General features: G+C 54.4%; 1 protein-coding gene and 1 long non-coding RNA gene across 2 annotated transcripts in view; one reads left to right on the top strand and one right to left on the bottom strand.

Annotated features, from left to right (window-relative positions):
• TBC1D22A (TBC1 domain family member 22A) overlaps nt 1–22,878 on the top strand; it is a 292,897-nt gene that overhangs the window by 228,862 nt on the left and 41,157 nt on the right.
• LOC116592619 lies at nt 9,843–10,914 on the bottom strand. The gene is made up of 2 exons (XR_004286541.1): nt 10,789–10,914; nt 9,843–10,027 (listed from the first exon to the last, which is right to left on the bottom strand). It is a non-coding gene; the product is annotated as an uncharacterized LOC116592619 (long non-coding RNA).

Here is a 22,878-nt window from a genome sequence, read left to right as displayed (position 1 = left end):
ACCCCAGTGAGGGGGCACCTCTGCGCAAAGGGAGGGTTGGAGGCTGGTTTGGTGCAGATTCATGACAGCTCGTCCAGCGTGTCCCTGGCGGGAGCACACCACCGGCATTCTGCTGAATCCACAGACAGCGGATGTGTGCTGGCGTTTGCTGAGCAGTCCTCACTCCGGGCACAGGGCGGGGGGCTTTCCTGTGGGTCACCTCCTGGCCCGCCCCTCTGCGGCTGCATGTGTCTCTCGGGGACACCCGGACAGAGGCTCTAGGCCATATCGCAGGCTGTCGTGACGGATGGAGGGGTGAGCTGAGCCGCACGCACCTGGGACACACTCCATACGTGGAGGAACACCTGCGGGGCAGCCATTCTGCTGTGTCACAGAAGGGAAACTGAGGCTCAGCGAGGCCCTCACTTGCCCGCGACTGTCTGGCTTAGGAGCGAAAGGACTGATGTGTGTGGGCTCTTGGGCAGCGGCCATCTGTGCTGAGACCCTGATGCCTGGCTCCCAAGCTCCCGCCCCGGTTTCCATGCTGCCCTCCGAGGGGAGCAGTGGGAGGTGTGGGCGGGAGCGGGGGGTCTTCCCGCCGTGGCGTGGGCGCTGCCGGGGAGGAGAGCCACACACCCCAAGTGGGCCTGCAGGGCCTCGCACGAGAAAAGCCAGAGTGACTTCTCCATGGGAGCATCGTGGGGGACACAAGGACCCCAGCCTTCTCTGTGGCATCGCTCCCTCCGTGCGTCCGCTCCCAGCTGCCTTCCCTGTGCGCCGAGCTCCCCCCACTGCGTTATTTTCACTCTGTGGGCCTGGCTCTTGGCGTCTGCTCCAGAGGGTCTGCTTGCGGCCTCGCCCGTTGGTTGCCCGCGCGGCCAGGAGCCGCTGTCGGAGGCAGCCCGTTCCTCTCCCCGCACGCGGCTCCCCTGCTGCTAAGACCCGTGGAGTCCGGCGTCGCCCCCCTCGCGGATGGGGAAACAAGCAAGCCGCCGTGCCTCTGACGGCCGTCGAGCAGGTGGGCAGCAGGGCGCCGCGATTGCTGGTGGGCACGCTGCAGGGGGGCGCGGGGGTCCTGCCCGACTGTGGGAAGGGCTGCAGTGCCGCTGTGTCCCAGGCTTCCTTCCTGTCCTTACCTTTGTAAGAAGGGGCAGCACGACTGCGTGCTTGGCCCAGGCCAGTCTTCTCGCCCTCAGAGCTCTGGCCTGGAGCGGCCCGGGCTGGAGTCCTAAGCAGCGGTGTGGCCGAGGACAGGCGGCCCGAACCAGAGCCGGGCCCTGGGCCTCTGAGGGCAGGGGCGAGTGAGTGCGTGCTGTGTGCAGGGTGGGCCGTGGCGGCCGGCGGAGGTCTGGCCCGGGGCACCCTACTCTCCTCCTCTGACCTGGTCTTTTCTTCATCTGCTCAGTGAGCTTCTGGGCGAGGGAGGCGCTCGGGTCTGCTCCCGGGTGTGCTGGCGGCCCAGCCTAGGACTGATGCCGGGACGTCACCGCACCCGCACATCACTGTCAGTCATCCGTGCTGCCTTGGACAGACAGAGGGACAGGCAAAACTGTCCTCATTGTTACATGGCAGAATACCTGCTTCTGTCTCCTCCAGTAGACTAGTAAGGACTCCGGTGCTGCACTTCCTACAAGAACTTGGAGCCTGACATTATCCTAACACTGGGCTCATGGGTCGGGGACGCGCTGCCCCTGTAATGGAGGATCTCACAGCTAGGACTTACGAGGGTGCAGAGAGAGCCCCGCCACGCAGAGACAAGAGCAGAGAGCGGGAGCGGGGGGGCAGGTGCCCCGGGATGCTGCGGGAGAACTGTCCAGGCCGTGTGGAGTGGGGAAGCCGTGCACCAGTCCTATCCAGCGGGGTCGGACATGGGCTTGGTTGAAGGAGGTGGCCCTTGGTATAGATGTCAGCCCTACCCACGTAATGTGGATGGGAGCCATCTGGCCAGGGGTGACCCCCCCCCACCGTGGATCCTTGTCACTGGGTGAGAAGGAGGGCACCGTCTGGAGTGAGTGGGGTCCCGTCAGGGGTGGGGGGCTCTCCGTTCTAAGGTAGGTGGGCCTCCCTGGTGCGGGGGCTTCTCGGCTTGCTTGCTGGCGCGTGGTGTTTTCTCGCGTGCACCCGTGAGTGTTAACGGATCTTGGAGTGGATTTGGTTGTGTAGCAGTGGCCTGAGAAGAGTTGCTTGTGGAACATGCGGCGACGGGGCTGGGCTGGGCGCCGGGCGCACTGCCCGCACTGACGGTGGTGCGGACTGACCCCTTCCCTCTCTGTGTTCCCGGTGCCTCTGGGGGCCTGAGCGCGCCCTTCAAGCACTCTTCGCTGCTGGGTACCAGAGAGCAGGGTCAATGCAAGGGGGTTTGAGACCCGGGGCTGCCTGCTAGTGTCTTGCTTTCACAGTGGAGCCTGGAGCTTCAACCTTCAGAACGGGCCCGCCACCCTTCTATCTGGAAGCTGGAGACGGGCATCCATTCCCTGCCCCATCCTCTGTCCCCGGGCCCTCAGTGCAAAGCCCACTCCCATCTAGCCACCACTGTGGCTCCCCGTTGGACTTCTTGCTGCCGCCCTGGCCCACTCCCATCTAGCCACCACTGTGGCTCCCCGTTGGACTTCTTGCTGCCGCCCTGGCTGGCTGCCACTGGCTCCCAAGGACACCAGTCCGGCCTCTCCTCATTGACGGTAGCCTTGAGGTGTGTCCCTCCCTGCTAGGCCCGCGGCCCTCTCTCCGGGCCTTGCTCCAGGCCTCTGGGCTCCCCCCGCCTAACCCAGGCTGTTTGGATGGTCCAGTTCAGTCGTTTCGGAAAATCCGCAAGTGAATTCTAGCGCGGGTCGTCTGTGTGGTGTGGACTCCAGCAGCGGCATGGGGGCTGTGGCTCCGTGTTCTCTGGCCCTCCCAGTTCTTTTCTTTTCTTTTTTCTTTCTTTTTTAAATTTGTATATTTATTTGACAGAGAGAGACACAGTGAGACAGTGAGAGAGGGAAAACTGGTAGGGGGAGTGGGAGAGGGAGAAGCAGGCTTCCCGCTGAGCCGGGAACCCAGTGCGAGGCTCAATCCCATGACCCCGGGATCATGACCTGAGCCGAAGGCAGACGCTTCGTGACCAAGTCACCCAGGCGCCCCAAGGCCCTCCCAGGTCTGATTGCAGCGGCCTGTGGGTCCGTCGCCTTGTCTCCCTGCCCCTGAGCCCCTTCAGGCCGCTGGCCCACTTCCCCTTCCCGTTCTGTCCAGGCTTCTACAAGGTTCCGCTGGCCTCCTCCAGGGACAGGGAGCCGAGGCAGATTTGGACTCAGATAGACGTGGTCCATGTCCGGTGGTGCCACATTTTCTCTAGGGGAGGTGGGTGGGCACGATCTCTTACTTTTCTGTGTCTGAGCTTCCTTCCCCGTTGGGTCGGGGTGGGAGCATCCGCCTGGGTGAGGGACACCCGGACCTATAAAGGGCAGGTGAGAGGTGAGGCCGTGGCCTTGCCGTCAGGCCGGCCGCGTCCCAGCTCCGCCATTGTCCCATGTGGCGCTGGCTGCTTGGGCTGCCCTGATGGCTGTGAGGACTGCACACCAAGGGGCCAGGGCAGGAGGACCTGCTCCCTGACTCTGAGTGTGTCACCCCACACCCCCTTCTCCTGTTGCACATGGCTGTGACCTCCAAGTCCAGCCAAGCTCGACCCCAGCACCTCTCTCCTCTTAGCTCCTGCTGCCTCTCCATGGTCCCCATGCTCTCTTCCCTTTGCTGCCAGAGCTGCGCGTCATGGGAGCTGCTTCAGAGCTGGGACAGCTTCCTTCAGGGAGAGGCCGTCCTAGGAGACGGGCCGCATCCTGGAGGCAGGGCCGGCTGCTCTCCGGCCAGGCTTCTGGAGGGCCGGCCTTGCCGGGATCTGTCTCTAGAGCCCTTTGCCCAGAAGACCGTCTGCCACAGGCATGATGCTCAGTCCCTGACCGAGTGGAGTGGCACAAAGGAGACAACACACAAGCAGTAAAGTGTGTGCTTGCGCGAGCGCCTGCTGGGCAAGGGAGGGGTCGGGCAGTCCGGGGCTCGGGGGAGGTTAGACCCCCCAGTGGCCTTCCCCCAGCATGGCTTCGTGAGCGACGACTGGTCACACCAGAGCTGTGGCAGCGTCCAGTACTGTGCTGGGCGTCCACACTCCTCCCTCTTGTCTTGCCCTTAAAAGCCGTGCGCTGTCGGCCCGGTTGAGGCCATCAGAGGAGACGAGGCTCAGGTTAGTGCTCCGTGCAGAGCCTCCCAGCCGGTGGGTGGCGAAGCCAGGGGACAGGCCTGCTCTGTGGGTACCTTTGCTGCCGGTCACCTGAGCTTGCTGCTTTGGGTCGCAGTGCATGTTTGCGAGGCCACCGAGCCAGGCACATGTCTGGCTGACACGTGGGGCCCTTTCTGTTGGGAGGAGCAGTGGGGAGAGAGCGTAAGAAGCAGGAGAAGGAAGTGGGCAATTTCACAGGTGGCTTCCCCTCCCCCTCCCGCACTCATGCCCTGACTCACGCTCGGCTTTTGAGTGGGTGTCTCCTCGCAGATGAGACCGTCGGAGCCACGTGTGGAAGCGTGGTGTCAAGGGTACTGAGTACTGGGTCTCGAGCGCTTCCTCCCCGCGGCACCTGGAGAGCCCGGCTTGCCGCACGGAGCGAACAGTAACCGGGATTGCTAAAGCCTGTAGAGAATCGTGCGTTTCCTAGCGGGTGATTTGTTCCCCTTGCCCCCCGGCACGGAAGGAGCCGATGACAGTGACCTGCAGCTGTCATTCGTGCCTGGGCCGCGGCCGCGCCCTGCGTGCTCCCAGGCCTGAAGGTGTGTCTGTGGCCAAGCCGGCACAGGACCGTCTTAATATTACTTGAAAACCCGCATTTGAAGGGGACCTGCTGTGCGCCTGCTGTGAGCGAGCGGCCATGTCCTGTCCCGTTGGCGCCGAGCCGCGGGGAAGCGTCTGCGCCTGGGTGTGGCGCTCCAGGGCCGTCATGAGCTGCCAGACCTCCTGTGACTTGCTAAGGAATGGCAATCGCGGCCCTCGGTGAGGCTCTGGGGGTTTGGGGGCTCTGGAAAAAGGTGCCCGCTTGGACAGGACTGTGGCAGTTTCTGCCTGACTGTCAGTCACGTTCTGTGCCCTCGTCGGCTCTGTGTGTCCTTCAAACGAAGACGCCAGAAGCGGCCCCGTGCGTTCCCGGCTAGTGCACTGGGGCTCCCTTAAGCTTTGCCGCCATTGTTCAAGGTTTCTGACTCTGTTTTCCGTAGAAGTTGCTGCCAGCTCGGCAGGCAAATAACTGCCAAGTCACACGGCAGGGAAATGCTGTCAGGGCCAGTGATTTAGTTACAAAACCGCTCGGCAGCCCGTGCTTTCTGGCCGCTTTCTGTTAAGTGTGAGTCACACCTCTGTCTTCCTTGGCGTAGAGCTGCTCAGATCCCGTCTTTAAGGCCATGAGGAAAGCAGGTTGTGGGTGACATTTTTACTGCTGGTGACACTTGTGATCATTTAAGGGGACCCTCAGAATCTCTAGATGTGAGCTCCTCAGTGTAGCCTTGTACTGGTCTGCATCCCCCGACCTCCACTGGGACCCCTGACCTCCGTGGGGGCCCCTGACCTCCACCTGGGCACCCCTGACCTCTGCCTGGGGCCCCTGACCTCTGCCTGGGGGCTGCAGCCCTCTTTCCTGAACGCCGTCCTTCGGAGGGCCTCAGAGGCCTGTGAGCTTCAGGACCCTCAGGTGCGAGACCCTTCCGCTCACTCTCGGGGGTTCCACCTCCTCCCCCAGTTCCTTCCCCTCCTGCTAGTGGCCTTGGGGAGGGGTGTGTCCCACCTGGGGAGGGGTGTGTCCCACCTAGCCACATCCTGCCACCTCCCACCGCTGGCGGGGGCGGGGTGGGGGGTGGGGGGGCGGGGCGGGGGAGGCCGGCTGCAGGGAAGGAGGTTCTCGGGACAGGCCTTCTGTAGGATTTCCCTCCGCCTCTTCTAGAAGTTCGTAAAATGGAGCCCTTGCAGTAGGGCTTCTTTTAGTCTGGCTTCCTTCACTCTGTAATTATTTGCAATTTACCCGTAATTCTGTGTTATGCGTCAGTTGGAGCTGTTTTCTTGCTGAGTGACCCTTTGCTGTAAAGGATCCTTTTCTAGAATCCGCAGGCGGCTCTTTCCTTCCCCCTCTGCTGTGAGGGAGCATCCCTGGGCCAGGGGCAGCCTCTCTGGGCAGAGGAGGAGCTGCACGGGCCCCAGGGCTTCGGGGCTCCACGGGTCCACAGGGAGCCGCACTGAGGCCACCGCCTCCACTCCGGTGGCCCGCGGGTTCTGTCTGGGTCGCCAGCTGCTGGGACACAAGCCTCTGCGAGCGCTCAGGCCGCTGTGCACGGTGGGCCGGGGCCACGCTCGGCCCTGGGCAGCTGTGCGACCAGCCTTGTTGCTCTGTGCTGGGCAGCTTTGTCCCTGGGAGGCCACTTGTGCTTTAGTAAACACAGGATCAGGGAAATTGAAATCCCCGTTGAATGTCTGCAGATTGAGCCGTTTGGCTCGATGCGGTTAATGTCAGTGAGGATTAGACGGTTCTGTCGGATCCGTTTCACCTGATGGCATTTTATTTTAAGTACAGCAACGCTAGTGCGCTTTTAGAAGAAAGAGGTTCCTTTTTTTATTGCTGTTGTTAATGGATTTGGGGGCCGGTCTGGGTGTGGGCCTGCCCCGCTGTGGGGCAGGGCTGGGCCCCTTTGTGCCGTCAGTGTCCTCGTAAAGCAGAATCCTGGGAACGTGTAGGTGTTCCTGAACTCTGCCGTGGTCGCCCCGAGGGCCTTTTGTCTTCCCTCCTACCCGGGGTCTCTGGCGTGTTAAGGTCACGTCAGGAGTGAGCTGCTTTTAATTAAATTTCACAAAGAATAAATGTTAACTCGAGAAGTGTCTAATTTCTTCTCTGCTGCTGACAGTGTCTTTTAAAAATGTGCTGTACGCTTTAATCTCTGTCATTATGAAGAGGCAATTCTAAAGGATGTATCAGTGTTTTCTTAAACGGGAGGCATCTCAGTTATAAATTAGGGTTATTTTTCAGTCTATTTTGGTCCTCACTAACGCTAGTGAGCATCAGTTAGCGACCCCGCTCCGGCTTCAGAGTTGCGCGGGCACGGACATGGTTTCCACCCAGGTGGCGGCCCTTCTCCGACAGAGCAGGTGAACTGGGGTCTGTGGGGGCTTCTCCTGGCACCTGGCGGGGCTTGGTGAGCCGTCGGGGTTGTGGAAGGCGGCTTCTCCATGGGGACCCAGGGAGGCCTTTCCGTGGGAAGGGCTGACCCAGTGGATGGACCCTCCTACGTTGGGCCAGACACAATTCAAAGGTCTTTTTATTCTCTTCCTTTCCCATCTCTTACGGCAGATGAGCCGAGGGGGGCAGGAAGAGCCCAGGGCTGCTTAGAGCCTCCCCCCGAGCCCCCATCTGTGGGCGCAGCCTTCCGGGCTCACGCTCTGGCTCCCTGGTGCTCAGAGGAGCTGGGCTTTAGTGTGTCGTGTCCTCTTTCATGCGTGTCCTCAGGTCCTTCGGCACCAGAGACTCGTGGACTCCTCGCCACTTCCCACAGCCCACTCGGAGCTTCCTGGCCACTGCCCTTGGCCTGGCTTTGGTACTTGGGCTGGGAGGCGGAGGGGTTCTAGAGAAATGCTGAGCCCCACTTTGGGGCCTGAACCCGCGATACGTCCTGGGAACCGTACCCAGTGGACTCCTAGACACGGGGCCCAGGAAAGGAGGGCCTTGCTTTGTGGGCCGCCCGGCACTTTGCTTTTGGGAAAGGCTTTGACTGGGGACGGTTGCCTTCATCAAGGATCTGTCACTGTGGTGTGCCAGCCACGTTGGGGGGACTAACCTGCTGGCATTTAAATAAACCAAGGCACATGTGTAAAGCATGTGGTCACTCTCGAAGTGTTGGTGGCTTTGTTGAAAAGAGAAAAGCTTCCCGAGACTCAGGAGAGCAAGCACAAGGCCACCTTGCCCTCAATGCAGGAAGGAGTGCTGTCCTTGCCTCCCCGCCGGGTGGGCAGCAGTGCAGGGGGGTGGGGTACTGAGCTCCCGGGAGTCCGTTGGAGGCTGGGGTGGGTTGACCTGTCGTGCCCCAAAGGCATCATGACTCAGCTCTGCCGGAGAAAAGCTGACCAGGGTGACCCTATTTCTTCTACTCACATCACTGTGGTGAGGGGCTGGCCCAGAGGGCGCCGGGAAGTGCAGGGTAGCCCCGCACCTTTGTGCAGTGGAAGAGTGAATTTCGGTTGAGCTCAGATCGCCTCCATCACATGGTCACCCGCACCGTGGCGCCCAGAGGCTCGGGAGCCTGAGCCTGCCGGGGGCAGTCGGCTTCTCTGCAGCTCGCCCACCGGGGAAGCTTGCCACGGAGCAGGCGTCGCCCCAGGTGGACGGCCATGCTCGGCCTCGGAGTGCACCTGTGTGTCTCTGTCCTCACCGCGCCGCCCCCGCCCCCCCCCAGGCTGTTTGCACGCGGTTTCAGGGCTCATGTCTGGATAGGTAATCGCAAAGCTTTTTTGGATTTCTTGAGCAGGGGCAGCACTGTTAATAAAAAGGTGGATTCTTGTGGGCCCCCATTTGTGCCCGGGTGCCCGGCCTGTCTCAGAGCCGCGTCTCACAGCGCCCCGTGCGCTCCTTCCCTTTCCCAGGCCCCTCCCATTGCCAGCTCTTCAGGCCTCGTTGTTAGATGAGTAAATCCTGCCTCTTGGTCTGTTTGTCCTGGTAACGAAGAGGTGAACCTCGAAACTCAGGAGGGAGAGCGGGGCGTGCACCCCCACCCCTGCACAGACGGGTCTCTCTGCCCTCCTGGGGGACTTTGTGCGAGCACAGGGAGCCCTCAGCGGCCGGCGCGCCGAGTGACCGAGCCAGCGAGTGGAGGCCCGGCTGTCGGAGCGGTTGCGGGTGGACCCCAGGTACCCCATGCCGTATGGGGGCGAGGGTTGCGTGTGCTTGGGGGTGAGGCGAGAGCGGGCGGAGGTGCCGGGGCCGGAGCCGGAGCTCTAGGGAGATCTGCAGCCGTCTCTCTTCCAACTTGGCAGGACAGGGTGACCTCACACACCTGGTGCTTTCCTCCGTGTGTGACCGGCCCAGCGCTGCTCCTCAGGCTCTCTGGGGTCCGCCTACGCTCGCCGAGGGACGACTGCCAGCTCCTGTCTCAGGAGCACACGCGGCCGTCTGTCCCTCTGCCTGGCCACGGACACACTGTCGGAGTATCAGGACCACCCAGGGCTGCACGCTGGGCATTAACAGACCCATGAGAACGGCTGCTGCCTGGAGCAGCCTTCAGCTGGGTGGGAGATGGAGTCTACAGAAAGTGCTCGGGAGGCCCTGGTGTGCTGGCGTCGGTTTTCTTGGCAGACCAGCAGTGGGGGACCTGTGTGCAGAAGATGGCCTGGCCGGACAGGACACCCGCTGTGTGGCACCACCGGCCTTGAGCCATGTGGCCCATCACTAGGGAGAGGACCTGGCTCCCCTGGGCCCTTCCTCACCTCTGCCAGCATCCCTGGGGCTAGAGCAGATGTCTGTGATGCCCGCAGTCGGGACAGCCTGCCTCCGCTGGCGAAGGGTTTCTTCTCTGAAGTGTGTACCAAGGGCGAACGGGACCCAGGACATCTGCCGTCGAAGGGGCGCCCCCGATGTGGGTCTCGGTGCTGCTGCTCCTTGTGGCCCGCTCGCCACGTGACGGGGAGTGCCTGCCTTTCATGTAGGATCTTTCCTGGGCCCCGATAATCCCAAATCCTTTCATCAAGTGGAATCTGCAGCCCAGTATTGAAATACCTGTCGACTCTCTCAAACCCTGGGGCTGGAGACTCCAGTGGTTGCTCTATTCATGGACTCTTGTTGCAGTAAAATGTGATAATTGATGAATATCTGTGGGAATGGATACGATTGTGTCCTCTTTAATGAGCTAACAATTTCATGCTGAAATCTCAGCAGTGCTATTGTTTAGAATAAAGGAGACATGCAAATGAGGCCAGAGCTCAGATTGTGGTGGGACAATGCTGGCAGCCTCCTTATTGGACCCATTAATTAATTCCCCATCAGCCAGTTTCCCTGGGAATGAACTGGAAAAATAATTAAAATGATACATGAGGTAAGGAGTTTAGAAATTCAAAAGGTGAAGGCAAGAATTAGTTTAATACATAATTAGACATATTATTTGTGACTGTACATTTTTTTAAACGTGGTTCACTGAGGCAATAGGGTCCTATTTTTAGTCCTGGATAGCTAATAAATACCATTTGGGGCTGTTTTTCAACTCATAAAGGCTCATAAATTTTCTTAATGACATTAAGTGGCTAATTATATTGTACATTGTTAAAATAACTTCTATTGCAAAATCTAATAATACAACAAAAGTTGCAAAAGGAAGTTTTTCAAGGAGTTAATTTGACTGAATTACAAAGTGAAATTCTGAGTGTTTAGACCAAATTGAAAGAGTTTCAGCAAAAACCCCGCAGGTTCACGTTATTTGTGTTGCACATTTGCTCAGAAGGTGAACCCCGAGCCCCAGCTCCTGCCGGAGACAGCAGTCTGGGTGGAAGGCTGAGCGCCGCGTGCTCGGGTCCCGTGAGCAGGCAGATCTGAGGGAGCTCGTTGCTGCCGTCCTAGCTGGTGCGCGCCAGCCCCGGTGACTGTGCTGTCCCCGTCAGGCTCCCCGGATGGCTGCCGGAGGAGGCTTTGTGTGGCACAAAGGCGTTTGAGTTCCAGCAGGCCTACTTTCAGGCAAACGTTGTCCCCCCGTGTAAGACCCCAGTGTGCGGAAGGTCCAGAGTTGCCCTGAGTGAACCAGTGCTGACACCTGCCCAGTGATTGTGAGTCATACCCTGAGGACGCTCGTCCGGCAGTTCCGTTTCTGGGAATCTCAGGGGACAGATATTTCCTGAGGTTATTGGTATTAAATGTGAACTCCGTTCTAGAAGTCTGTCTCCCAAACTATTGGAGAAAATAAGAACTGTAATAAAACAAGTAAATGAAAATCACGAATAAACCCCCCACCCCCCACCCCATGAGCCCGTCACGGTCGTAAATAGTGCACGTTGGCGTGTGTCCCCGAGGGATAGCTGATCTGGAGCAGGGCACTGTCTCCCTTTGCCTCTTGGTGCTCCCGAGACGTTTGCTGATGCAAGGTCTCCCCGCCAGGAAGCCCTGGCCACGGGCCCGCATGCAGAACCCCAGCTGCCCACAGGCCCCGCGAGGCTGGGCGCTGCATGTGTGGCCCGCAGCCGGGCCCTGCCCGCCCTCAGCCCCTTTTCGGTGGCAGGCAGAGTCCCTCCCTGCCCCCGATGCTGGACACTCGTGGTCTCGCCCAGGCCTGCGCTGCTCAGGGGTCGGCTGCACCGCCCTCCCCGTTTATGCTTTGTGTTCACAGTCAGAATTGAAAGGGGAGCCCCTGAGCTCAGGGACAGAGGGAAGTCCTGCCATGTCTACCCGTGCCCTTTTAGATGAAACTCGGCCCGCCCGTCCCCCCGTGGCTTCATCCACCAACCCAGACACACTGGCTGGTGCTTTATGGCTGCGGTTTGTGGAAGCTCTGGGAAGGTGGAAAACAAACAAGCCAGTCCTAATAAAAAAAAGTTATTTCCTCATTTGAATTTCTGAGTCCAGGGAGTCCATATGATGCCGACATCCATCTTCCTGCCGTTGAAGGGGAGGAAGACTTCTCCCCGTGCGTCCTGCTGGGGGGGACGCCGAGGCGCTGTGCCTGCGGGGCTCCGGCCTCCTCCCCCGGAGGCCTGCCTCTGTGTGTTGTGGTTACGCGCCGCCCCGTGTTCCCTTGGTCTCTAAGGGTATCGTTGTGTAAAACTTCACGTTTCCAGGTGGGTAGGTGCGGTGTGGAGAGCCAGAGATGCCTTTTCCTCACCCAGGCCTCCAAGTGTGCTAGAAAGCTGTGCCTGGGGACGGTCCGCTGAGGCAGAGACATGGTGATGGGGTGGGGGGGTTGCGCAGCACGACTGGCCCTTCAGTTCCAGCTTCCCCCGAGCCAGGCCCCGGCTTCTCCCCGGGAGCCACTCGGCCCCATTCGCGGAGTCCCGCGCACTGCGCAGTTGTGTGATTCTGAAAATAAATAAGCCCATTAAGTTGTTAATCACCATGTTCTTGGCTTTTCACAGTGCGGTGCCTGGACCCGCATATGGCGGGAAGTGACATACCCAGTCAGGTTAGTGGGGTAGCCCTTCACTGCATTTCAGAGGTAGGGTCCCCTTTACTGTGCATGTACAGAGGTCCACCTTAGCCAGACCCCATGAGCACGCTGGCTGTGTCATCACACCACCGTGTTCACCCCTGCTGCACGTAGGAGGCCAGAAAGCCCTTGAGGGTAGGCGCTGTCTGATTCAGCTCCGTGTCCCGGCACCTTGTGAGGGACTGGGTGTGCTGGCGTCCGCACTTGGGCTTCCTGGATCTCGTGGCTCCCTGGATCTGATCCACCTGGTGTCCTATGGGGCACACTCGGAAACACCGCCAGACCTTGTTTAGGTGGGGGTGATGTGGCTCTGTGCCCCAGCTGTCACTGTGGGGCTGCTTGGCATTCTATGTCGTGGGCTTGCTTCAGCAGATCAAGCTCTATCCTGGCAGCTCGGGCCAGCGGGCAGCCGCCCTCTGGTTGCACACCCACCCCGCGTCCCTACGTGGAGGACCAGTGGCTACAGGCAGCCTTTTGGTCATAGGGTCAGATTCGAATGTGAAACTGAGAAGTCCTAAATTTATTAAAGGCTTTCTTTTGGGGTTGGAAATGTGCAGTAGATTTTCTATCCCTCTCAATTCTCTCTTAAAATTTAATGCTGCCATAAAAATGATGGATAACAAATTATTCCAGGAAAAATGATACTGAAAGACTCTTCTAACTGTTGGAGCAGAAGTATAGACTTGGTGCAGAAATATATGTGACCCAGAAAACTCACAAGGAAATAGGAAATCATGTACGTTGTGGAAAGCACAACCACATAATGTTGTTCCAGGCGGTAGAAAACAACAATTTTTATTCAAGATATTGAGGGACTGAATCTATTTTGTGCTGTTGGCACCTTTATTAACATAGTAACTCCATGCCTTTCTAGAATTCACTATGCAGCCTGCCCTACTCGGAGCACTGCGGGGGTCTAGCAGAGAGGTGGGGAAGCCCCAATCCCGTAATGGATGTCAGAAAGGTCCTGCATGATAAGCGGTGGTCATTACTCACACAGGCATTCCTGTGCCCCCTCAGAGCATCTTTACACAGAGTCCCACCAGTATGGTTTCAAACTGTGTGTGGCTGTGGTTAAAACCACAGATGGCTGGGCCCAGGATCCCCCCACCCTAGGCACCTTCCCCCCACCAAAGAAAAGAAACTCCCTAATGCCGGTGCCAGAGAGAACTGACAGCCGGACCACAGGCTGCACCTGTAGAAGGAGGAACATATGGGAACAAAGCAGACATTGGCCCTCAAGTCCCACAGCAGGCTGAGGCAGGTTAGTTAGTTCAGGACAGACGGCCCTTCATTCCTTGGGAGGCCTTGGGGACAGCACACCGTGGCAGGTCTTTAAAAAACAAAATATTAACAGAAAATGATTCAGATCGGACATCCTGTCGTTTTTACTCCAGAGCAGTGGAAGTGATGGTACCGATGATGCCAGTGTTCTCTGACCAGCTCATGGCTTAAGTGGAGACCCAGAGGGCAGCCAGATGTCATGGCCTGTTTGTTCCCTCACGGGTGTCACCTCATCTTTTATGAGAGCTTGGGAGAAAGGACAGGCTGTATCGATGACTTCCGGCTGAAAGTGTCACCATGACAACTCAGGAGGTGTTGGAAGCAGGCAGTTTGCTAATTTCAAATCTTAACCCTTCCCAGGCAACTCTGAAATCTTTTCTCTGGAGAGAAGTGGGCTTATTGTGTAATGTGTCTTTTACTGTTCCTAAGCTACATGCATTCAAGTGAAAAATTCACTTTTTTGTGTAGGTTTAGAGAAACAGATGCACACGATCTATCTAATTCCTTTCTTTAAACATTTTAATGTTAGCTTCTTTAGAGTCTCTTTGATGGCCAGCTTCTCAGTGAAGAGGCAGGATTATGTGAACAGTGCTGCCTGAATTCTATTGTTCTGCTGGTTCCCCGAGGCACAGAAGCTCCATGCCACCCGGGCAGCTGTCCTGCCTTCCTACCTAATTGCGTTTGCTGGCACCTCTGTTGCCCATCAGATAAAGCCCAGACAGCTCAGGCTGACTGTTAGGGACCTTTACCACCCAGCTCCGTCTACACTTCTCACCCCATTCATCAGGAGACCCATACGTACCCATTCCAGGTTACAGCCAGGCCAGCAAGAAAGAGAGCACAGGGGCAAGTAAGACACGATGCCTGCTACTCAGCCTCCTGGAAGTTAGACTGAACAGAGAGGAACTGTCAAAGGCCAGTGCTAACCGCAGAGTTTTGGGGCGGTGGTGGTGTGCTCAGTTGCCAGTGTCCCTTTCTATGTGGGTCAGCGGCAGCTTAATAGCGTGCTGAGCTTTAAATATGAGATGTCACATAACCCTTAACACACCCAAGTGCTGGTAGAGTATCAAAAACACAAGAACTTGTAAGTGCATGAAAGCTTGCAGGAAAGTTGTGTTATCACCAGAGGCCCAAGTAAAAATTGGTGGTGGGTGGGGGCTGCTGGTCTCTAGGCTTCAGTTTGAACACACCCTTGAGACAAGATACAGATCTTGTGCCCCTTCCTGGCAGGGAATGTGGAGCTAAGGCACTTAAGTCAAGGCAGAGCCCTGGGAGGCTATACTCTTGGACAAAGGGTGAACTAGGAAAAAATAATTCATTTGCTAGCTCTGGGAGACAGCCAGAGACATCTCTGTCTCAGCCTGGTCTTTCAGGTAGGGATGGAGGAAAGATGTTGTTCTCTGTTAACTTTTTACCCATGTTTAGCATTTGAGTTTACAAAATCAGTAATTGGGGAACCCACAAACAACAATTTACATAAAAAGATAATCAGGACCATTAATATTACTGTAACATCTAGCACAAATGTAGCTGGACATTCTAATTATGTTATCTCAGCAGTTGATAAAATGAATAGACCAAAGGTCAGTGAAGATACTCCTGTATCATAAACATATCATAAAAACATCATCAAGCAACTTATTTGGTCTTGTTAACAGTCCAACAACCAGAGATATCCAGCAGCATTCTTGTCACATACACAATGACCAGTAACCAAGGTAGTTTACCTTGAAATTTAAAAAGATTGAAATAATATGGTTGAAATCATACAGAGTTGCTATCTAGCTATAATTATAGAATTAAGTTAAAAATCAGTAAGAATGGTACCTAAAAATCTCTGAATTTTTGCAAAGTAAGCAGTATACCTCTAAACCCTTGAGTCAAAGAAGTCAAAGGGAAATCACATAATATTTGGAACTGAATGATTAGTAAATATGTAACATCTGAATTTGTGGGATGTAGCTAAAGCGGTGCTTAGAGTGCTCATATATTCCTATAAATGCACGCATCAAAAAAGGAAGATTAAAATAAATAATTTTAGTTTCCCTCTTCAGAGGAAGAGGAAGTTAATCCCCAAGTAAGGAGAAGGAACCAAAAAATGAAAAAGACAAAAATCAATGAAATAGAAAATGGGCAAACTCTAGAGGAAACAAACAAGCCAAAAATTGGTTTATTGAAAAGATGAGTAATACTAAAAACTCTCTAGCTAGTATAATTAAGAAAAAAAAAAAAGGAAGAAAATGATTAATATCACGAGTAAAGAGGAGAGAGGAGACAGCACTATAGATCCTACAGATATTCAAAATATAAAAAGGTAACATTATTAACAACTTTATAAGTTAACAACCTAGATGAAATGGACAAGTTCCTTGAAATAGACAAATGATCAAACTTTGCACAAGAAGAAATAAGAAGCCAGAAAAGCCCTATATCCATTAAATAAATGGCATTTATAATTAAGAACTTTCCTACAAAGACAACTACAGGCCCAGATGACCTGTCTGGTCATCTTAAATGTTCAAACATTTAAGGAAGAAGTAATAACCAATCTCATACAGATTCTTCCAGAGGTGGCGGAGGAGCGGGCACATCTCAGCTCTTCTGGTTAACATAACTGAGATACCAAAATGAGACAAAGGCATTATAAGAAAAGAAAATTATAAGCTGATATTCCTCATTAAAATAGTTGCAAAATTCTTGACAAAGCATTAGCAAATTGAATCAACTAATATATAAAAATTGACAGTACATCGTGACTAAGTGGGATTTATCACAGGCATGCACAGTGTCATTGATCCCGTTAACATAATAAAGGAGAAAACCATATGACCATGTCAACAGATGCAGAAAAGACATTGGGTGAAATTCAGTCCCCACTCGGAAGAGTATTCTGGGAAGCCAGAAATGGGGGGAAGCTGTCTCAGTGACGAGGGGCATCTATAGATCTGCAGCTCACGTCATACTTAATGGTGAAGTGGGCAAATGCTTTCTTCCTGCACTGAGAACAAGAAGATAAAATTGTTCTCACCACTTCTGTTCAGTGTTGTACTTGAAGGCCTAGCTAGGGAATCAGGAATGAAAATAAAATAAAAGTTCTAACAATCGAAAAGGGAAAAGTTAAACTGTCTTTATTGATTGCTTATGTAGAGAATACAAAATAATTATTAAAAAACACTAATCAAGATGCTGGATGTGAGGTTAATATGTAAAAATCCCCTGAATTTCTATATATTAACATTGAACAATTGGAAGATGAAATCAAGAGACCAATACTAGTTATAATAACATGAATTTGTAAGATTTCCCTGGGATAAATTTAGCTAAAAACACTTATCTTACATTAAAAATTGTAAAACATTGCTGAGAGAAATCAAAGAGATATGTGGTAAGGTAATACATGTCTCTAAATTGAAGGTCTCTTGCTCTTAAGATATTCTCCCCAAATTGATCTTAAGAGTAACGCAATCCCAATGAAATTCCTACCAAGCTTTTTTTTTTTTTTTGTAAAAACTACCAAGCTTATTCTGAAATTTATATGGAAATGCAGAAATTTAATAACTAAATTGGAGAGTTTGACCTCTTCATTGCAAGATGTACTATAAAGCTACAGTAAGCAAGACAAGTGTCGATCGACTCCTTGCTTCCGTCATTCTGTAGAGTGCAGAGGAGTGAAGAGACAGGGAGGACGTGTTTGGATCACACACGCCTGATGAAGGACTCTATCCAGGACGCATACAAACTGCTATAGCTCAATATCACAAAGACAAAAAAATCTAATTAAAAAAAGAAAGCGGAAGGTTCAGACATACTGCAACAGAGGATAGACAAAGGGCCAATGAACACTTGAAAAAGCAGTCAACATCATTAGTCATCAGGGAGACACAGATTAAACCACAGCGAGGTACCACTGTGCTGTGTGCACCAGTCTCTAAATTAACAGATTGGGCGATGCTGAGTGTCGGTACGTGGGTGGAAAGATCTCCTGCAGGGCTGGTGGAAGTGCTGAGTGATCCCGCCACGCTGGAAAACCCGGTTTCCTGTAACGCTGAGCGTGCATCAGTCTTCTGATTTAACAACTCCGTTCCTATGTACACCCCCCCCACATGCTTGTGCAAGAATGTTCATAGCAGCTTTATTCACACTAGCCCAAACTAGAAGCAACTCGAGTGTCCCATCAGCAGCAGAACAGTAAGCACATGCAGAGTGGAAGGCCACCCAGGGACAGCGTGGGTGAATTCTAAAGACATTATGCTATAACTGATAGGAGCAAAACACAGAATCCATAGTGCGTGACTTCATTTATATGAAATTTCAGAACTGACAGACTCAATCAGTAGTGATAAAAATCACGGCAGCAGTTTCCTCCGGTTTCCTGTGGCGGTACAGTACGGCATTCCCGGGGGAAGGGCACGTTCTGTTCTGATAGGAGTGCCGACCCCACGGGTGCATTCCTTTGTCAGAGCTCATTAAACGGTATGATTTGATCTCTGTAGCTTACCTTACAGAGATTATACCTCAAAAAAAGTTAATAAAAATTAAAAAAAAAAGTGGCTAAAAATATTTGGAATCCAAAAATGAAAACAAAAACAAAAACCCCAAACAAATAAGAGTCAAAATGGAAACCCAGAGTTGGTGGAACACTGGAGTCCCATCTTAGATCTGTTCGACTTGATCTTCAGCGTTGAAGACCTTACGAAGGAATTGGGGCAGAGGGATGGTTCACCCCCTGGCAGTGAGGCTAAGAGGAGAGCGCTCTGGGTGAGGTAGTTGCCCGAAGGGCTCTGTGCTCTGCGTCAGGCTGGTCAGCAGCAGCTCTTGCCCAGCTCCTGGGTCCTTGACCTGAGCTGCGTGTGTGCCGTCTGTCTCGGAGGTCTTGGCAACCCCCTGCAGGGCTCGTGGGGGAAGGAATGGAAGCTTAGGGTGATCGGCAGCTACGTGAGGCATTTTGGGATCATGACAGTGAATGAGGGATAAGTCCTTGATTCATTCATACCTCATGCTACGTTATCTGAAATGAAGATCCGGAAGGAAGCCAGTGTGGTGCAGAGATGAGGAAACTGAAGGGAGATGCCCACTTCAGAGCAGCGTTTGCGTTCAGAGCTCTGGGGTCTCACGGGCAGGGCTGGCTGGCGAGGGTCAGCCAGTGAGAGGTTCGGTGTCCTCTCCTTAAACCCAAGAGTTGTTCTTCTGCTGGCATTCTTTTCCTTTCAAACATTGCAGAATTGTTTTTGTGTTTACTCCGTAGTTGAGCGGTGTAAAAATAGTAGAATATCCGTGTTTGGTTGGTCAGGAATTAAGTTTTTCCCAAAAGCACCCAAACACATTACTTTAAATGCCCACAGTTTAGATGGGTGTTTCCTTCACGTTGTCTCAAAACACGTTTGTCAGATTTTGCCTTAAGTTTCTCTCTTAGCAGTTATTGCTTTGGGGACGTGGAAGGATTAGAAAGAAAATGCTGGGCAGCCTCCCCGTCAGACCCCAAGCCAAAGCAAACCAGGAGGGATGAGACGGAGGTGAAAAAGGCCCAAGGACGGGTGTGTTCTGCCCACCCAGCGTGGCCGTTTGTTGGAGGAAGACAGTTTCCGACGTGCGCGTCCTAAGTCATGGGGTCAGAAAGCGTAAAGCCCACGTCTGGTCCGATGACTACAGCTGCGGTGGAGAGCTCTCGTTTTCTTATCGGCGTATGAGTTACCAAAGAGAAAAAACAATAGGATCTGGACAGTGTCGTCTCTCTGGCTGGAATTAACATCTATTCACCGGGAACCCGGAGAGGGGAGACCAGCTAGACTTTGTTTAGAAACCATCACGCCGACACCCACACCCATGTGCACAGATACACGGGCATCCCACGTCCACACCCACGGGCCCTGATGAATGCACCAAATGACATTTTTATTTCAACAGTAAAGTTAAAATCATGTGCCCACATTAGAAACGCTCAGTGCAGTGGTGTGCGCAGGGAGAAACGTGCCATGGCTTAGTCCCATGTGTCGAACACCTTGGCTGCGACGTGTGGGTCGAGCCGCCCAGGGCTCCTTTGTAAGTCCCGTGAAGGGCACGGGCACAGGCTGCGGACTTGGTCACTGTCCCTTGCCTGTAGGTCAGAAGGGCAATGCCTGCCTGGGCAGAGGGCATGTGGGGCCACTCCACTGTTTCGTAGAACTGAGTGAGAGGCTATCTCAGAGTAAAGAGCTTCAAGGACGAAAGCCAGCACAGCCCCTTGTTCCTGCTCACCAGCCGGGTCATGCAGTCACGTTTGCATGGAAGTAAGACTACGTAAAGCCCACCAAAGGCGAACCTTCGGCCCGTGGTGACCGTCCCGCAGGTTGGCAGGAAAGGGTGCAGGCGGCAGGCGGTAGCAAATGCTTCTGCAGGTTGAGAGCAGGAACCCAGGGAGACCGAGCACAGAGGGCACTGAACGTATGACCCGTTGACTCAAGAGCCATCCAGAAGGTACGTCGGAGAAAACACAAGATGCTGTGCCCACAGGCCTGTTCTCTGTGTCGCATGCAGGGTGAGGGGGCTGCAGGTGCTTTCCGGCAGCCGCCACGGGGCTCTTGGCTGCCGGTCCCCCATTTACCTGTCTGGGTGATGGGGAGAATCTGAGCACATGTGAACACACAGACACACATGCCTTTCCCGAGCACCCAGGCATTTGCTTCTGCTGCATATTAAACCATCAGGGCCAGGATGAAGTTGCAGGTCCGGCCTTGGGGCACCTGGTGGAGGGCAGGGGGCGGCCTGGTTCCGGTGCTCACTTGGCAGTGATGTGTCATGTTACGTAATTGTGAAGCCCGGTGGAACCCAAATAAGAGAGCTGTCCTTACAAAGCAAGAACAAAATTAAAACTTAAAAAATGAACCTGACTGGAGCTCGAGTTGGGGGCTTAATCACACGGAGAAGCATTACCTCCAAGAGGCTTTCAAGCAGTTTGAATGTGCGGCCCTGGTAGGGCGCCTCTGAAGGACCAAGAGTTGCACAAACACTTGAAACTCTGTCTGGTAATCAGGTTCTTGGTAATCATATTAGTGCTACCTTGAAATTATTATTTATATACCCACGCATCGCAATACATACATTACACATAAATACATGTATTAGGATAAAGGAAGTAATTATGATAATGTTATAGGAACTAAGATTTTTAACATAAGAGAGAATCAAGCATAAAATCCAAGAAGTGAAAACCCTATAATCTTATATATGAATGAAGACTCAGTGTGAACCCGTGCTTTATTCTTCTCCTTAAAAGAAATAAAATTGTATCCTCGAGCCCTCGTCCCTGTAAATTATGAGCCCAGCGACGAGCCCGGTGGCAAGGAGCACCCCGCGGAGTCTCCGCCGTTCCCATTAGAAGGAGCTGAGCCCTCAGGAAAGCCCGACGCGGGCAGCGTTCACGATGAGTCTGGAACGTGTCGTCGAGAGGACAGCAGGGGCCTCTCGGGGGAAGAGGGAGTCGGGCTTCGAGGGGCTCCCGTCGGCCAGACGTGGGAAGATTGTCAGGAGGAATTAGGGCAGCGGCTTGAAACACATCAGATATGTGAGCATCTGTGAATTCACGATGATTCCTAAATAGAAGCTCACCGGCTTGCCTTCGCAGGCCGCCGGGGCATCCGCTGGCAGATAAAGGCAAGATGTGAGCACGGGGGGTGCTTTCCTGGCGATCGCCTGGTCTCCGAGGGCACATTCCTCTGTAGGCAGGAGACCCGAGGAACATGCAGAGGGGACGGAAGAGCTGCCCCGTCACCCTGTTGAAGTCCTGGGTGCGGAGGGCGCTCACGGTGGCTTCGGAAGCTGTCGGAGGCAGCTCCCGGGGGCTCCATAGCAGGCGGGTCCCTCCGGCAGCCCCTGCGCATCAGTCATGCCGTCCCGGGAGACCACGGACACCGTGTGCCTCCTGCTGTGCGGGGAGGCCCAGGGCGCACTCCGCCATCCATTCTCGCCAAACTCGTCCCCTCTGACTCCAGTTGAGCCCCCACACGGGAGCTTGGCTCGGCTCAGCTCGGCTCGGCTCGGCTCGGCTCGCCATGGGAGCTCGGCAGCCGCAGCCCAGGTGGTTCCACTGTCCTCCACAAGCACGGAGCGGCGAGAGAGGGAGAGAACCTAGAGCTTCCAGGAGACCGGAGACCCCGGCCCGCAGAGGCCCGCGTGTGCGTCTCTGGAGCCTGTGTGGAGTGAGGCAGCCGTGGAGAGGCCCTCGGGCTGGAGAAGGAGGGACGGAACCTCGCCTCCCTCTGTCTTGGTTCTCTGCTGGGGCCCCGTTGCCAAGGCCAGAGCAGCAAAAGAAGGGCAGCTCAATTTATGTCCTGTCGTGCTCCGTGGCACGGCTGCCGTCATTAGGGAGCGAGGGCCGGAGAAACAGGGCATCCTGCGTGTGTCTGTGCTCGGTTTGATGGAGGGTGGGCAGTGGAGCAGCACGGGACAGCATGGGAGCCCGTTCGTCCCGGTGCGCGTCCCTGAGCCTCGTCCGCACACGTGCGGACGGGTGGAGAGAGGGACCGCTCAGTGGGCGCCTCCGGTCCCCTTCCAGGGAGGGTCCGGCAGTCTCTCCGGCGCCTGCTTTGTCTGCTCCTCCAGCATAAACGCGCGCTCTGCCGGCCTGCCGTGTCTTGGGGTGGTGTGTCCTGAGCCGCTCAGGGACGTGCTGCCATCGCCGTAAGGAATTACTGCTTTTGGATGTGAGAACGGTCTTGTGGTGAGGCATCGAGAAATAGCCCTTAGCTCTAAAAGAAACTATTTGTGGGTGCAATGCAATGGCTGGGATTTTCTTCAGAATTTTCCAGCAGCTTGTGGTTCGAGTGGGGGTCAGAGATGAAACAGGCTTGGCTACATATGATCACGGTGGATCCCGAGTTGGGTACCTGGGGTTCTTTATTCTGTGCTTTCTACTTCGGGGATTTTTGACGCATCTTATTTTATTTTTAAAATTTTTTCTTATGTTACATTAGTCACCGTACAGCACATCATTAGTTTCTGGTATAGTGTCCACGAATCACTGTTTGCGTAGAACACCCAGTGCTCCATGCGATCCGGGCCCTCCTGAATACTCACCACCAAACAACCCGACCCCACCCCCTCCCCTCTGAAACCCTCAGTTCCTCAGAGTCCACAGTCTCTCATGGCTCGTCTCCCTCTGATTTCCCCCAACTCCCTTCTCCTCTCCATCTCCCCATGTCCTCCATGCTATTTGTTATGCTCCACAAATAAGTGAAACCATATGATAACTGACTCTCTCTGCTTGACTCATTTCACTCAGCATAATCTCCTCCAGTCCCGTCCATGTTGCTACAAAAGTTGGGTATTCATCCTTTCTGATGGAGGCATCATACTCCATAGTGTATATGGACCACATCTTCCTTATCCATTCGCCCGTTGAAGGGCATCCACCCAACAGTGCCAAGCAGTGAGCTGGCGCAAGACCCAGGTAACGTGTGGCCCGGCCACCAG

The sequence above is a fragment of the Mustela erminea genome, chromosome 6 (genome assembly GCF_009829155.1).
Source record: "Mustela erminea isolate mMusErm1 chromosome 6, mMusErm1.Pri, whole genome shotgun sequence".
Classification (NCBI taxonomy): domain Eukaryota; kingdom Metazoa; phylum Chordata; class Mammalia; order Carnivora; family Mustelidae; genus Mustela; species Mustela erminea.
The sequence above is the reverse complement of the archived record's forward strand: the minus strand, read 5'-3'. Positions and strand labels throughout refer to the sequence as shown.